The 17595-nt window shown below is 45.4% G+C and overlaps 1 long non-coding RNA gene across 3 annotated transcripts; it reads left to right on the forward strand.

Moving 5' to 3' along the window:
- Positions 1–887: 887 nt before the first annotated feature.
- On the forward strand, positions 888–14472 carry LOC142557130 (uncharacterized). 3 transcript variants are annotated; one of them, XR_012822725.1, is made up of 5 exons: positions 888–7712; positions 8798–8844; positions 9261–9552; positions 12283–12449; positions 14353–14472. It is a non-coding gene; the product is annotated as an uncharacterized LOC142557130 (long non-coding RNA). The 3 variants fall into 3 exon arrangements; XR_012822726.1 differs by having other exon boundaries at positions 9261–9394; XR_012822724.1 differs by lacking the exons at positions 12283–12449; positions 14353–14472 and having other exon boundaries at positions 9261–12275.
- The last annotated feature ends 3123 nt before the right edge of the window (positions 14473–17595 follow it).

A 17595-nucleotide genomic window follows, 5' to 3' on the forward strand; every position in this document is an offset into this window, starting at 1 on the left:
CGGGCTATGTGAACAAAAGAGCTGGGGATGCCCTCTCTTTTTGTTCTTTCTCTTCCCCCATTTTTCTTTGACAGGTATATATTTAGATATGACAGGTATGACAGGTATATATATTTGCGCGCTCGCGCAACATCTGGCAGAGCACGGTGCAGGTAACACAGCGCAAAAAGACACGGTCGCACCCGATGAATTGGCAGGCAAAAAGTAAAGCGCCACCTCCTCACCGCAACTCCACCGCTGCTGCTGGAGCAACACCTTCTAGAGGGTGTTGGCTGGAGTCGCACTTGATATGTCCACACTCTAAGAAAAGTTTGCACCCTTTGCAGTGTATCTCTGCCACACAAAGATAATTGTCATCTGCGTTGATACGTTTCCTTTCTTGAAAACGCCGCGCCCACTACTTTCCTGTCGGGAATGCTATGTCAGGCTGGGAACGCGCATGCCGTTCGTTACTGGAAAGTACGGGCTCGCAGCGTTAAAGAAAGGAAACACGTCAAGGCAGATGACGATTATCGTTGTGCCACAAAGACGGAAAGATCACAGAGACGTCGTCACAAAGACAGATGCACTCCAAAGGGTGCAAACTTTTTTTAGAGTGCATGCGCGCTGCAAAGACTCTTTTCTGCGTTTGTTGAAACCATCGCTCGATCGGCGCTACCCAATGTGCAGGTGCATCACAAGGTAAAGTAAATAAAAAGCGTAGTTTCCCGTTCCTTTGCTTGTATGTTTTCCTGCATTCCTGCGTGCTTACATGCAAAAAGCATGTCTGCGCTAGCCGGCGCGTTTTCGCGCGAGCGGCGGGCGACACCAATCTGTGCTCGGAAATGCGAGTGCAAGTACGTAGCGAGCCGCGCCAATCCAATGCAGAAGACAGAGGAGGAGGGGGAACGAGGCGCCGCGAATGATTCTATGCTGTGACTCTAAACTCGGCCCAATAGCTCAGCGTTTGCGCTACAGACGGATGCATCTCAACCTGTCGCTTCCCCATCGATCTTGCTTCCATCTTCAATATCTATTCAACCAATGACTGAGGAAGGAGACGCTACCGTGGACGTCTCACTTCGCGAATATGAGCCGGCGGGCCAGTGCGACGACCGGTATTGCGGACACAGGGCGCAGCGTGATCAAAGTGTCCTAGTGGATAGCACCACCAAGCTTGCTGATTGCGGAAAGAAAGATGCGCGAAGATCCAAATCCAGCAACTTCCACAGAGTTGACAAATATAAGCTGGAGCGTAATCACCTGCAAGAGGACAGCCTTGTGTGTGACATTTGCTTTTTTAATAGAGGCAGCCTGGCAGAAGCAACCTGCTGCATTTCTTCTGCGTGACCAGATGAGAAACTTCCGGGAAAAAAAAAAAAACGACTTGGTTTGAGGAGACAACTCGTCACTGTGTTGTTCTCAGGCACTTGTCAACAATGGCTTGTGAACATCAGCAGGGCAAGGAACTCGTGAGACGTACTGCCTAGTATAAACACTCTGTCTGCAAATGTCGGTGTACAAAATGTAGAGACAGGCTTCACAAAGCTGATTGAAACATGGCTGCGAACAGAATGCCAGTATTTGCTGGCGCCCCAGTCCAGGGTGCGCTCTCTCACTGTTGATGAGATGCGGGTAAAAGAAACTCCAGTACCACAAGCAGCAAGACTGTTTTGTTGGCCACATAGACCTTGGCTCGAGAGACCACAAGGATATTGTTTTAGCGAACTCGCTCCTCTGTTTTGTGATCAGCGGATTGTCCACAACTTGCAGAATCCCGGTAGGCTACTTTTTGCTGACTGGCATTCAACTCCATGAGCTGGTTCTCTTCATCATGAAGAAAGTGGAAACTTGTGGGTTTCGCATCACGAGGCTGGTTACTGACAACCACAAAGTAAATGTGCATGCATTTAAGATCCTGGGACATGGCTGACTTATCGGATCGAACATCCCTGTGACCCTGAGCGACCCCTTCTCCTTAGCTTTGATCTGTGCTACGTTCTGAAAAATGTGTGCTCCCAGTTCTTGGCCCATGACACCTGGCCAGAAGAAAAAATATCATCTTCGCATCTCAAAGCTGTTTAAGAGCTTCATAAAGACTTGAAAATAAGACCAGTGCGCTACCTCAGTCACAAGCATGTCTAACCAAACAATATTGCAAAGATGAATGTCGGATGGGCTGTGCAGGTGTTATCTTTTGGTGTAACTGTCAGCTTGGAGCGCCTGAAAGAATGAGTGGGTCACACTTGCAGCGTATCATTTGCAAGCACAGGCCCTAGTATTACATTCATGAAGTACTTTTATCGTTGGTTTGTTCTTCATGACACAAGCAAAACAATGCAGCACCTTTGTCAGAACTTCGCAGATGCCCGGCATCATGATGATGACCAGCTCGAGTGACTTGAAGCTACTGTGCTAATGTACTTGGAGGAGTTAAAAAGAAATATAGCCATCCGAAGGAGTTTTTGACCAAGGAAACATATTGTCAAGAGCACAGTTGGCTGTGTAGTGGATTTGCCGCTTCTGTAGATGCTGAGGCCGACAACGACGAAGATGCATTCTGAGTGAAGGTGTTGGGCGGGAACTTTCTGCTTCCATTTGATTAAACTCAGTTTTCGTCATATATATAGTAATGTGACTGGTGGAGGTGCGGGGTAAACCGTTCCATGCACTGTGACCAATAGAAAGCTCCCAACTTAGATTGCGACACCTTTGACACTGAGCTTCGGCGCAGCCGGCGACAACTAAGACTATCACCAGAGCTGGACCCTCTCTCAATAGTACAACCATGACAAGCAGTTCAGTGAATAGCCAGACTGGAGAGAGCACCACTCCGTCTGCTCCGTGGATTTGCAACATGCCGTGAACACCAAGGTTGTTTCACGGTGACGCATTCGAGGATGTGGAGGACCGGCTGGACCACTACAATTGAGTTGCCAGCGTCAGTGAATAGGAGGACCACTGGAAGCTCCGGTATGTCTACTTCGCCCTCGAAGATTCGGTATGCATCTGGTTAGAAAACCACGAAGCTAGTTTGGCGACCTGGCAAGAATTTTGTAGCCAGCTGCGCAATACGTGCGCTCAATTCCAGGAATTGAAGACCAAATGAGAGTGTCGCCGTGTTTGTTGAGGACATGCCGCGGCTGTTCCGGCACGCTGATCTCGGAATGACAGAAGAAAAAGTATGCTTGTTGATGCAGGGCATGAAAGAGCAGTTGTTCATAGGTCTAGTGCGCCACCAGGCTACGTTACCTACCAGGTAATGTAGCCGAACTCTTAAACGACGCAACAATGATAGCGTGTATGCTACGGCAGTGGTCATCGCAGTACAAGCACCAAAGCATCTTCACATCTCGTCGTCCATGGCCACCCAATTTGACGACCCTAAGGGAGCTCATGTGCAGTATTGTACGCGAGAAGCTGCAACAAATTCCTGCAATGTCTTCTCCATCCCACGTGACTGGTTTAAGTAATGTGGTTCGTGAAGAGGCCAGGCAGCTGGTACAACTGCTGGTCGTTCTGCCATTCGCAGCCCCTCCTTGAAGTATGCTGAACCCTTAAAATCTCCTATGTCATCAGTCAGCTATTCGTCCCGCCCACCCACGCAACAGAGGACACAGCACTTCTCAAGTCCTCAGTACTTTTCGAGCCCTCTGCCTTCATCAAATCCAAGTCAAAATATGCGGGAATCCAGTGTTTGGAGCACTCCAAACAATCAGCCGCTCTTATACCATTGTGGTGAAGCAGGCCACCTATATTGTGAGTGTACATACCGTCAGATGGGCCTTCCTGGGTTTCGCCCAGACGCACATCGACCCCGTGATATTGAGCATCCCCGAGCTATTGTCGAGTACTTGGCAAGCCAGCAGTCCCCGACTTTTCCACAACGCCAGTCCCGCTCTCCCTCTCCTTGACATTCTATGTACCCCGGCCAACGCTTGCCATTTGCTCATGGCGTTGGGGGCAGATCCTTTTGGTCCGAAGCCCATGCCAGGGAAACTAGGAGGAGCGACCTCCGGGGGTGGGGCCACTGTTGACGGATTTTTAAAACTTCCTCGTCCCCGATACGCCAGCCAACCACCAATGATTCCCTTTCACCGCCACATGCCGTTGGCTACAAAAGTGTTTCCGCAGACATCCCCATTCAAGTCGACACCTACCCGGTCACTGCCCTCGTAGATACTGGCACCGATAATTCTGTTATCAGTGCCAAACTAGCTGCTGAACTGAGAAAAGTCATGACGCCATGACACGGACCAAGCCTTCGGACAGCAGATGGTCATCTCTTGAGGGCGATTGGGAGATGCACCGCCAGGCTCGAAATCCGCCAGTCCAACGTACTTTGCTTTGTTTATCGTGTTGCATGAGTGCTCTCAGAAAGTCATCCTTGGAATGAATTTTCTTCGCGAGCACGGTGCTGTTATCGATCTTCGGGAACTGATTATAACATTTTCTGTCAACTGTGCCCCAGTACTGCAAGATAGTAACACGCTTAAGGCAGCATTGCGTGTTGTTGATGGCACTGTGACACTCCCGCTGCAAACTAGTATGTTCGTAACTGTTGAAAGTGACTGCAACCATGATAGTAGCGGCATTGCTGAAGGAAACTTGTCGTTGCTCTTGGCTCGGCAAGTCTGTGTCGCCTGTGGCATTATTCAATTGAGCTGCCGAATGGCTGAGATTTTAGTTGATGAACTTCAGTGGCGAGTACCAACACATGGCACAGCGAACTGCCATTGCTCACTTTGAAGATATTAGAGGTGCAATAGGTCCTACGCGTGCTAAGCTTGCTGCAGCCTCTAAGAGTGACACCATGGTTGTCAGTACAGTCAATATAAATCCTGAGCTGTCAGCCACACAGAAAGAGTGAAAGAGTATTTTATGCATGTGCAGTGGTTGTTCCACATCCACGCAAAAAGTAACACAGACCCCCATTGCGAAGCACCACATTATAACATCCGATCGAACATCCTGTGCGTCAGCACGTCTACCGCGTGTCACAAAAGGAGCAAGAGGAGATTCCTTGTAAAGGGAAGCAAATGCTAGACGACTATGTAATTCAACCCTCAACCAGCCCATGGGTGTCGCCCGTTGTACTTGTCAAGAAGGACGGCACTCTTCGGTTTTGTGTGTGTGTCTACTCTCTTCCCTGTATAGATGACTCTCTCGACTGTCTTTGACATGCCCAATACTTCTCCTTAATGGATTTATGTAGCGAATACTGTCAGATAGAAGTAGATGAACGAGATTGCAAAAAGACTGCTTTTTAACTCCTGACGGTCTGTGCAGATTTAAAGTGCTGCCTTTTGGATTATGCTCAGCTCCCGCGACCTTTCAAAGGATGATGGACACTGTGCTGTCAGGTCTTGAGTGGGAATCATGTCTTGTCTATTTAGACGACGTTGTTTTTTCTCGGACGTTTGAACAATACTTGCAGCCACTTCAGTCTGTGTTCCTTGCAATTTGATCTGCAGACCTGTCATTAAAACCTGAGAAATGCCATTTTGGTTATCAGGAACTGACGTTCCTTAGCCACGTTGTTAGTAATGAAGGTGTACAGCCAGACCCAGAAAAGAGTATGGCTCTTGCCGTATTTCCACCACAAGCCAACAAATGTGATGTGCGCCGTTTCTTGAGCGCCTGCTTAAACTACAGATGCTTTGTGGAGAATTTTTACAAGATCACAGAACCCCTCACTCGTTTAACAAAGGAGGATGTTCCATTTGTTTGTGGTCCAGAGCAGAGAGCCGCCTTCTCCGAGCTTCAGAGGTGCCTCCAGACACCACCCTTACTTGGACACTTTGATGAATATGCTGTCATTGAACTGCACACTGATGCTGGCAACATCGGCCTCGGTGCAGTCGTCATGCAGTGGCAAGTTGGCGTTAAACGTGCTATTGTTTACGCTAGCTGCACCTTAACCTCTGCAGAAATGAACTACTCTACCACTGAAAAGAAATGCTTAGCTGTTGTCTGGGCGATATCTAAGTTTTGGCCATATCTATACGGTCGTCTGTTTGGAGTGGTTACCGACCATCATGCCCCTTGTTGGCTAGCCAATCTCAAAGACCCTTCAGGACGTATTGCCAGGTAGAACCTTTGTCCTTAATAATTTGATGTAACAATCGTCTACAAGTCTGGCCGGATGCACACTGATGCTGACTGTCGTTTGCGCGCTCCACCTGCAATGGTGTCAAGTGATGCTGACGATGATGGTACTTTCCTTTGCACTGTCAGTATATCTGACTTGGCTCGGCAACAGCAAGACGATTGAGAACTCAGGCAATCTATAGACTATCTTAAAGGCCGAAGTTTGCATCCTCCACGGGCGTTCACGCATTCACCAACTTCTTTCTGTTTCCGCAACAATGACTTGTATAAAAACAATCTTAACCCTTCAGTGACTGGACATCTGCTTGTCGTTCCATCCGCGCTGCATGCCGATATTCTGTCCGCCTGCCACGATGAGCCTTCTTCAAGCCATTCGGGATTCTTGCGTACTTTGACCCCAATCCGACAATGCTACTACTGGCCCAAGCTTGCCGAGGAAGTCAAGCATTACGTGAAAACTTGCCGTGACTGCCAATGCCGAAAGACTCCACCTCAGCTCCCAGCCGGTTTCCTGAAACCTATTACACCACCAACACAACCATTTCAACAAATCGGCATGGACTTGCTCGGGCCCTTCCCCAAGTCTTTTTCTGGTAACTGCTGGATCGTGGTTGCGACTGATTACCTGACGCGATACTGCGAAACTGGAGCCTTCCAGTGAGCCACTACTAGTGATATGCACTTTTTCATCCACAGCATAGTCCTCCGGCATGGTGCACCAGCAGTAGTCATTACAGATTGTGGCACAGGTATCACAGCTCAGATAACGCAAGATGTCAGGATGCTTAATGGAACAGCTCATCACCAAGCCAATGCATATCATCCTCAGACCAATGGTCCTACGGATAGGTTAAATAAGACAATCGCTGACATGCTTTCCATGTATATAGACAACGGGACAATGTTCCTTTCCGTTTACTCTACGGCCATGAGGCAACCACCATGCTGGACGCCATGCTCCTCCCTGAACAATACGACATTACCATTGGCACGGAGGAATTTACCCGGCTCACAGACACAGCTCACAAGCTTGCACGCAAGCAAATCCAGAATCAGCAACCCATAGACTCCTAGAGGTATAACGCTCGCCATCGCGAGGTTGGCTACCAACCTAGTGATCAAGTTTGGGTATGGACCTCGATTCGCCAATGCAACCAGTCGGAAAAGTTACTGCACAGGTACTTCGGCTCTTACAGAGTCATCTGTAGCCTCAGCGAGGTGAACTAAGAAGTTCTCCCTGAAGACACCAATTGGCGATCCCGTCTTGTGCACCCTACGGATATTGTGCATGTTTCCAGGATGAAACCGTACCACTCGCATTGATGAGACCATTCTCACTCCCACTCGCCTTCATTCCTCTTGTGTGACACTTTCCTCTTCACAAACTTTTATCTGTGTTGCCTTGTATGGGCTTTGTTTCTTTCCCTCCATTTCACATTTGAAGCATCAAGACAATGCTTTCTGGAGGGGGTAATGCCACAAGCGCAGTTGGCTGTGTAGTGGGTTTGCCGCTTCTGCAGAAGCTGAGGGCGATGACGATGAAGACGCACTCTCAGTGAAGGTGTTGAACGGGAACTGTCTGCTTCCATTTGATTAAACTCAACAGTTCTTCATCTATTGCGGTCAGTACTATTCTTCCACGACTCCTTGTAAATTAGTTTTGAAGCAGCCCTGTCATGTTGATAAAGCGTTGGTCACGTGCACTGTCAGTATTCATTTTTCTTTCTTTTCTTTTTTTCTTTAATACTTGGAGAACAAGTGAAGTGCATCACACTTAATTAAGTACACAGGCACCACAGTGCACGGTCTAGACAATCGGTTTGTTCGTGACAGCTGCATTCCACAAGCTAGTGTTAGGTTGTGCACTTGCACTGTCTTTAATGCAAATCAAATGCTATCATTGGGTGCGCACACAGACTCCGTCCATTGCATAATGCTGATTGACAAGATGATGTGGAACAATGCACTTTGTTTAGTGGAAACTGGTTAAAATTTTGGTCCGAAAAGCGTAGCTGCTGCAGTGCTTGCTTCTGTAGCTTACCTTTGGCAGCGTCAGGAAATTCAAGATTCCTTGAATAAAACGAAACGGCGTGAGACATGGGGTACGAATGGAGCGCATCAATGTGTTCTTACCGTCCCCTTTCCTCTCTCTCTCTCTTTGTCAGTGTGAATTATCTGGCCCATCTCATTATAGTGTAAATCCTTGAGATCGTTCAAACACCAATAAGAGCTAGTGCAACGAGCGTTATTTCAGTTTGCGTAGTGCAACATTTCTGCTGCTTCAAATTGTGGAGACCACATGTTCCTCATGTGTATGCCACTAACACACACAAGCAAGCACTATATGATTTAGCAACTGAAACACTTTACAGAAAGCAAGAGCAACTAGCTTTTTCCATAGTATTCTTTGGAAGGGCTACAGAACTGCACCTCTTGAAAGCTTAACCCTTAAACTGCCAAGCTAGCATGGTATTTGGGAACGCAACAGTATGAAGAAAGATGAGTGCCGAACTACTTCAGGCAGCAGGTTGTTTTGCTTTGCTCACAGGATACAAACTCACTCAACTAATTTCAAGAAGTGCAGTTGATCTAGGCTTCACCGATCCTTCCCGCTTGCACGGTTTTGTTATGTGTTTATTTTCTTGTCGCATGCTTGTAGAATGTTTTTGACATATGCATGTGTGTTGAGCAAAAACCTCTTTTACAGAATACGTTGAGTATTTCAGCGAATAAGAAAGACAAAGCATCTCTATGGTATGTTTTGCATACAGCAACATTGTATATTATTTTTTTTTTAAAGGGCTAGGGATTTAATTATAAGTGAATTATCCTGGGGGTTTAACATGATAAAGCAACAGTAGGGTATTAAAGAAACCAGTTTAATTTTGACCATTTGGGATTCTTTCAGTATGCACCTAATTCTAACTACATGAGCATATTTATATGTCACCCCCTTCGGAGTGTGGCTGTGGTGACTATAAGAATTAAATCCTGGCAGTACATGATCAGTAGCAGAGCACCGTAGCCACTGAGTTGTCATGGCAGGTTTGGTAGTTGGGAGGTTATTGCATCGAGTACATTATAAAACCCAATGTCGCATGCACTGCACATTTTCATTGCAGTTCTTGGTTGAAATCTCTGTGTTTCACGCTCTCATATTTTTTTTCCAGATACCACAATCATTACGCAAGCCAGCGGAAGAAAGACTAAATAAAAGAAGCAAAGCAAACATTTGCAGAGATAACGTTAGATACTACAGTGCATTGCATTTCCTCCTATGATCCAATTGCAAATTTCTGCCAAGGTGCTGAAATTTGCACTTTAGCCTGACCTTCGAGGTTGTATTGTGTTGGTGAAAAAAATGTTTTTGAACATGTTTGCAACTGGGGCACGGAGAATCTTAATACACACCGAATAGCCATATTGCAGCCCACCACAGACCTACCAACCTGTAATTTTGAGGTTTGTGGTTCAATAGAATCGTATCAAACAATATTTAGTACTGTAAAGAAGAGCAGTCAGGTTGAAGCGTTAAGCAGCAAATTATTTCACCACCACCGACGTGCTGCTCCTATCGCGAGATAGATATTTGGGCGAGTTGGTAAGGTTTCATGACGAAGTAGGGGATTGCAATCAACACATACAAAGCCGCAGAAAAGGACAACATGAGCACTTTCAGCTTCGTATGTGATGATCGCGCTCCCCTACTTCACCATGCTATTCCTCTGTTGGCCGCTGCCACAGAAAGCTATGAAATTCTCTTGGTGTGGGACATGCACCACAAGTGTAGCACTTTTCTCTGTTGGATGCCTTCTTTCTCTTTTCTTGAGGGTAGATATTTAGACCTGTTGGGCAAGGCATAATTCACTGTACAGTCTGGAAAGAAAGTTGGAAAATCAGAGGGAAGAACACACAACATTGTGACATGGGACAAAGAGGACAAGGGTGCAGGGGGCTATGTCGTCTCTTCTGCTTATTTGTCCTGTCTTCCATGGCTCACAGTGAATTATTCACTTTCCAGTGGCCACTGCTGATTTCGTGAAACCAGCTTGCCATGTTCTCTCACTTAAGTTTTGATGTGAATTTGTCCATGTTTAAGTTGTTTAAGGTAGATTCACATGATGGATGCAATGTTCTGCTCATAGCACTCACTGAAAATAAGTGAGTGGAACTGAATCCTACTGCCAGCAGTTTGTCTATCAAGTCCAAATGCGCATTTGGAGCTGTTACCTCTACGCCACATCATAATCGGTCAGTAAAGTAAATTGGGGACCTGGCCCATTATGTGAATCAATCTTTTTCCACAATTGTACTTGGTGTTGCACGTCTTGTTCGTGGTGTTTTTTTGAGACTGTGGCCAACAGGAAAGGTTAACATTCTACACTGTCACATTGTCAACAGGAGATTATAGCTGATTTTTAAAGTTTAAGATAGGGTGTGCAACTTTCAAGCAGTATTTGTGGTTCCCTGTTTTGCAGCATAGGTGTAATACCTAAACAAAAGCTTTTATCACAACACTACCTAACAACAAGCAGACTTCATTTACTGTTTTCAAATAATGCTGCAGAGTCCTTCCAGAGAAAACACTTGGAGGACGCTTAAGCTTCAACTGTAATAGTGGAACACAATGGCACTCAAAGATCCCTGACTGCTTCCCACACTTCCCGGCAACTGCAGCTTATGTAGCCGTAATGTTTACCAAGAAACGCATGTGAAGAACGCTATGCACTAAGGCGAGCTTTCTGGTAGAAACATGGCCTCTTGCGTGGGCCACGAATGCGCGGAGGTGAGCACCATCTGGATGGCGTTGTCGCAAGAAACTGAGCTCGCCACACTGCTGTAGGAATGGTAGAAATGCTGGAAGAGGGGCTTGAGTTCCTGCATATCAGAATTACGTTTTCTGGTATATTCAAGTTCTAATACACAGCTATCATATCTGTGGGTTATGTTTAGGTTGTACTTTACGATTTTTCTGATGCATACTACTTTGAGGAATTCATTTATTTCAGTAATGCCTCTGAGCCATGCAGAGGGCCTGCATTGTTGTGGTTGGGAATGATCTTTCGGGCGTCTTGCGTCTGACGAAAGTGTTAAGCTGTGCTTAATTAATGCTTTCACAGACATCATTTGCTGCATGCCTCCAAACTTGGTGCGTGCATATGTGCTTACTTGCACAGGCATCTGTGTGGTTTTTGAGAATGTATGAATGAAAAATAATTAAGCAGTAACTTTGAGCGAAGAGAAACTTTCCTCTACTTCACTGTTTACAACAGCTCATAAGCAACGCCTTTTGCAAAGCACTAATTCTTGCTTTGATATTTGACTGTTTGACTGTAGCAGCAAAAGAAGAAATTCTTGTCATGTGTACTGATGTGATGTATAAAGTTTTGAAAGTGTACAGATGGTTGTTGTCCAGTATATAGAAACACACTTTTTCCTTGTAAAGAAGTTGCATCCAGCACGGAAATACCTTTATTATATCTGATCGTTATTATAAGCATATGTTTGCTGTATGCCAATGTTGGCAAATGTTGTAGCCTGCAAGGTGGCGTAAGGCTCATGCTATTGTCGAATAGATGCCAATTTTCCCTTTCATGCAGATGTCGGAGAGAAAAATTTCAAGTTTACTTTGTTGTATCCTATAATTATTTATGTTGGTATTTGTTACATCAACATTTAACTGTAATTATGCTAGTGTTTGGGGCACTGAAGTGTTCGGAAGGATAGCTGTAGTCAGGGTGGTGATGGCAAAGAGGAGGAGGAGGAGGAAATAGCATTTCCTAGTCTCACAGGCTCCGCCACACTCTCTTGGTAGGGTCAGGCCTCCAGGCCCAGCACATCCATAACATCCTGCATCACAAACGACCACCATAATGTTTTTTACATCTGTTGAGAAGTTGTCCGCTCCAAGCTGCTGGGAGTTGTACTTCTATACTGTCGAGATCCATAGAAGGTTTGATGACGGCACACACTTTGCGTCAATCCTGCATGCTTCCTTCTCTTTAAGCCATCACTAGTTACTTCTAAATTATTGAGCATAGAGCATACAGTGTGCTCTCTTCAAACTGTATATACATTTCCTGTTACCCGTACTTGCAGCCACTGTTAGCTGGCAGATGCAAGAAATGCAAGAGTTGTGCTGTTGAACCTCCCAGAGAGTGTAGTTACTACATTGAATTGTCTGTGTTGCAGGCAGCGCCAGATGGCAGCAAAGTGCTCATCAGCATGTAGACTTGTCTGCCAGACAAGCAGGTCCGGAATCCTCACTACCAGCAACTAGTGGCAGTGACCTGTGCCTCTCTGAAAATGTCCACATCAACAAGTTGTATGTTTGCAGCTACTGCCACAAGTCCTTCACAGTGCGTACCAAGCTGACCACTCACCTCCGCATCCATACTGGCGAGAGACCATTTCAATGCCACCTGTGCCCCCTGGCCTTCACGCAGAAGGCGCATCTTGTGTATCATGTGCGGACACATACGGGGGAGAGACCTTTCCAGTGCCGCTTTTGTCCCAAGGCGTTCGCACGCAAGTTGCGGCGGAAACACCACGAGATCTCCGAGCACTGGAGAGGGACCACTGCTCCTTGAAGGGCTTGCCACACATTGGTGACATTGGTTGATGATGTCTTTACCTGTGTTCAGTTGCTGTGACATTGTGAGACGTTGCAGAGGAAAATGGCAATGTTTGCTCATACTTAATAAAAAAAAAAGTTTCTTGAGCAGCACTACCAAGGCGTGGGAAGAATCGGCATGGATAGTCATAGGGAGCTTGCATAAAACTTGTTGCAGCCATATTGAATTACTAGGACAACAGTGGAAAGCTGCTTTATTCCTGTCTGCATGTATTTAGAAGTAATCTTAAAGCTGTGCTGTAAAATTTTGTGAAGTATGAATGTGTGACAGTAAGTTCAACTGACATTGCATTCTGATAACATCCTTTCACACTGGATCACTGCAGTTGTGTAATAAAAGCGCTCTGATCATTATAAAGCAGTTGCAGTTTGCTTATCCAAGGTTGCTACCAATACATCTTTTTTTCAGTACATCGTGAAAGATTCCTGCACTAAACACATACTCTGTGAGATGCATGAAAACCTCTGCAGTAGACAAGTAGTTCCTGCCTGGAAATCACTTGCAATTGACAGAATACATTTGATGATTCTGCAATTCTTCCCATCTGTACTTGTGATAAGACATTGTTAATGAAATGGTGAAGAGCGGCCTCAGTGTTCGTTTGTGTTGTTGCTCTGTTTTGCTGTGTGGCGATTCATCATCTGACCAAAGCGGGCGCAGACAAAATAAGCAAAAAGAAGACAAATACTCATGCTACTAACAGCCATTTAATGAGCAAAAAGCATACATATACAATCACGCAAGTACAAACGTGCCATGCACTAATATACCACAACATTTTACGTAGTGGCTGTTGCTGCCAGCAGTCATTGAGATTAGGGATGCAACACTGGTATAGTGTGATGTTAAATAGTGAGTTCCAATATGGAAGTAAAGGACTTGCATTCAAGACAGCCTATTAGTGTTTCTGCCCTAAAACAAGCTTTTTACAGGGTGATGGCTTTGACTTGAAGGCTAGATGGCAAATATCAGCAAGTAAGTTTCAAGCTTGGATGTCTGCTGCTGTCGTTACTTGAAAAGTGATGAGGTGTCCTTCTTGCATTCGAATGCCCTGCAGGTTGTGGAGCAGGCATGCATCTCGTCATTCAAGCACACACTCAACATAACATGGACAGGTTTAGGAAATGAGTACCTCATTCTGTATTTTCAGCTAAGTGCCCTGGGGCTGCAAGCCAATACTCTCATTGACTTGGGAAGCTGTGCTCCATGTGTGTTGCTTTTGACATCTTCGGCTGCAAGAATAAACTTGGGAAACATCCTCTGTGGCTGCCCTTGCTACAGCGTGCAAAGATGAGATGCTGATCATACTAAACGGTTTAGGATTTCCCCCTTGAATGAGAATAATTTTGGTATGCTTGTCCAGACTATTATCAGCTCAGAGGGCTTTAATTGCATCGCAGCTGTTTTTTCCTCACATGTGGGCTGCATGAAAGGCTGTAAGAGTTGTGCACTTACTGATATTTATGTGCAAGTTCTTTTCATTACCTCGTCTCTTATGTTTCATTGCCACCACCATCTCACCGCAGTGTAGAGTGGCAAGCTGCAGCTCATACTGGCTAACCTCCCCAGCTTTCCCTCGAATGTTGCACTCTCTTTTGCTGAGAATGCTCCAATTTGCTTTGTGCAGACTTTGTCGCTGTGCGTCGCCGCCCTGGCCGACCACCTCGTCAGGACTCGCACGTGGGAAGGCGTCTGCGGCGGTGTCTCGTGTGTGGGTACACTACACCTTTCCACACTACCATGAAAAATCACCTAAGAATACACACAGGTGAGCGGCCACACAAGTGCAACTATTGTGGCAAAGCCTTCACGCAGAGGAGCCACCTTGTCGTACATGTGCGCCTCCATACTGGCGAGAGACCATTCTGCTGCCACCTCTGTCCCATGGATTTTGTGCAAAAGAAGGACCTTATGTGCCACTTGAAAACGCACAAAAGCAGGACACTTTGCCTAACGGTGTGTAAAGGAGGAGACACATGAAGTTTGCTGCTCATTCTGCCGCATCAAGTGCTGATCTTGGAGGGCCAAGGTTGGGGCTATTTGTCTGCATATGTGGTTGCGACTGCTGCTACTGAGTCACAAGAATGATGGAAAGACACATGGCATGACACCTGGAGAAGTGCAAAGTGTACACAAAGCTACTTTCAGTTTATAATTAAATATTGAATCCTATGCTTATGTCTGTGTTTATGTATGCAGCTAGGGATGCGTCGGGAAACAAGAGATTAGGACCACGGAGAATTGAGACTGCAAACCTGCAAAGGGCAGACAAATCAGCGGATCTCTTAGGCATGTAGGGCCCTCTGGGCCTTACTTTTTGGCGACGAGGTAGCCTAGCCGCCTGCAGGATTATGTTATGTTGGATGCTCGGTTGTGGTAGGTTGAAGTTCAAATCCTCTCCCCCCCTCCCCCGTTTTTTTTTTTTTTTTTTTTACTATGGTGTATTTGAATTTGACATCTCCTGTGCACTACATCTGCAGGCTTGGAGTGACGCCTGACACCGGCGAACAATGCCGAGAGTGACTGGGGCTATACTAATCCAGGTACAACCAAATTAGGAAGGCCCACTAAGGTTGAACAAAGATTCTCCCTCACCAGAACAGGAACTGGCCTCCTTGGTGCAGTATTCAGCCACAACCTCCCTGATGATATCTACAATTAACCAATAGCCCTTAGTCCCCAACAGCTGCGGAGCACCTGACCAAGGCGGCGTTTCAGACCTGTAACGCAGCAGAGGGTGCTAAGAATCTCTGGGTCTAGACAGGCCCCCAATAGAAACTGACCCTGTCAACCTTTAACCGCCGAACTCTGTCGAGTGAGGCTAGCTTAGCGGGACTCTGAGGAATTATCAGACGTTGTTTGGGATATTATCAGCCTTAGTGAGATTAGAAGAACTGGTGAGGCTTATACATTGCTAAATAATGGCCATGTCCTCTGCTACAGATGTCTGCCAGATAAGAAGCAATATGGAGTAGGATTCTTAATCCATAATTACAGAGCGGGCAATATTGACGAATTCTACAGCATTAATGAGAGGGTAGCCATAGTCGTAAACAAACTTAATAAGAAGCATAGATTAAAGGTATTACAAGCCTACGCTCCAACATCCAGCCACGACGATGTGGAAGTAGATCAGTTTTATGAAGATGTTAAATTAGCGATGAGAAAAGTGCAAACGTGGTATACAGTGGTAATGGTTGACTTCAATGCAAAAGTGGGGAAAAAGCAGGCGGGTGAACAGGCAATTGGCAATTACAGCGTCGATTCTAGAAACGCTAGAGGAGAGGTGCTGGTAGAATTCACAGAAAGGAATAAGCTGAGAATAATGAACGCCTTTTTCAGGAAGCATAGCAACAGAAAGTGGAACCTGGAAAAGCCCTAATGGTTAAATAAGGAATGAAATTGATTTCATACTTTGTGCCGATCCCAGCATAGTGCAGGATGTAGAAGTGATAGGTAAGATAAAGTGCAGTGATCATAGGTTAGTGAGGGCTAGGATTTGCCTCAATGTGACCAGAGAAAGAGTAAAATTGGTCAAGAAGGAACAGGTCAACCCAGAGGCAGTAAGGGTAAATGCAGGCAAATTTAGGCTGTTACTTGCAAACAAATATGCAGCCTTAGAACAGAGAGATGATGATGATGACATAGAGGTAATGAATTAAACCGTAAGGAGGCTGGCTTCAGACGCAACAATTGAAGTGGGAGGCAAGGCACCAAGGCAACCAGTAGGCAAGCTTTCCCACGCAAAAAGGACCTAATAGAAAAATGACAATGAATGAAAGTGTCGAACTCAAGAGATAAGATAGAATTTGCGGAACTGTCAAAACTGATCAATGAGGCGAAAATAAGTGATATTCTAAATTATAATGCGAAAAAGACTAAAGAAGCCTTAAAAAATGGGCACAGCCTGAAATCAGTGAGAAGCAAACTCGGCATAGGGCAAACCAAGATGTATTCACTAAAAGATAAGCAGGATAATATCATCAGCAATCTCAAAGGTATAATAAAAGCAGTGGAAGAATTCTATACTGACTTGTACAGTACCCAGAACAGTTAGGAGTACTCCATTCGAAACAATAATGAACAGGATACAGAAACTCTTATAACTAGAGATAAGGTCAAAAGGGCCTTGCAAGACATGATAAGGGGAAAAGAGGCAGAAGAAGATGGAATAACAGCCGATTTAATCAAAGATGGAGGAGACATCATGCTAGAAAAACTGGTGGCTCTCTATAAAAAGTGTCTATTGACTGCAAGGGTTCCAGAAAACTGGAAGAATGCAAACATTATACTAATACACAAAAAGGGAGACGTTAAAGAACTGAAAAATTATAGGCCCATTAGCTTACTCCCAGTATTATCCAAAATATTTACGAAAATAATCTCCAATAGAATAAGGGCAACACTAGGCTTTAGTCAGCCAAGGGAACAGGCTGGCTTCAGGAAGGGATCCTCTACAATGGACCACATCCATGTCATTAATAAGGTTATCGAGAAAAATGCAGAGTACAATAAGCCTCTCTATATGGCTTTCATAGATTACGAAAAAGCATTTGATTCAGTAAGGATACCAGCAGTCATAGAGGCATTGCGTAATCAAGGAGTACAGAATGCTTACGTAAATACCCTGGAAAATATCTATGGAGATTCAACAGCCACCTTAATTCTACACAAGAAAAGTAGGAAGATACCTATAAAGAAAGGGGTCAGACAAGGAAACACAATCCCTCCAATGCTATTCACTGCGTGCTTGGAAAAAGTATTCAAGCTATTAAACTGGGAAGGTTTAGGAGTAAGAATCGACGGCAAATACCTTAGCAACCTTTGGTTTGCCAATGACATTGTTCTATTCAGCAACACTGCAGACGAG

The sequence above is a fragment of the Dermacentor variabilis genome, chromosome 9 (genome assembly GCF_050947875.1).
Source record: "Dermacentor variabilis isolate Ectoservices chromosome 9, ASM5094787v1, whole genome shotgun sequence".
In the NCBI taxonomy this organism is placed as follows: domain Eukaryota; kingdom Metazoa; phylum Arthropoda; class Arachnida; order Ixodida; family Ixodidae; genus Dermacentor; species Dermacentor variabilis.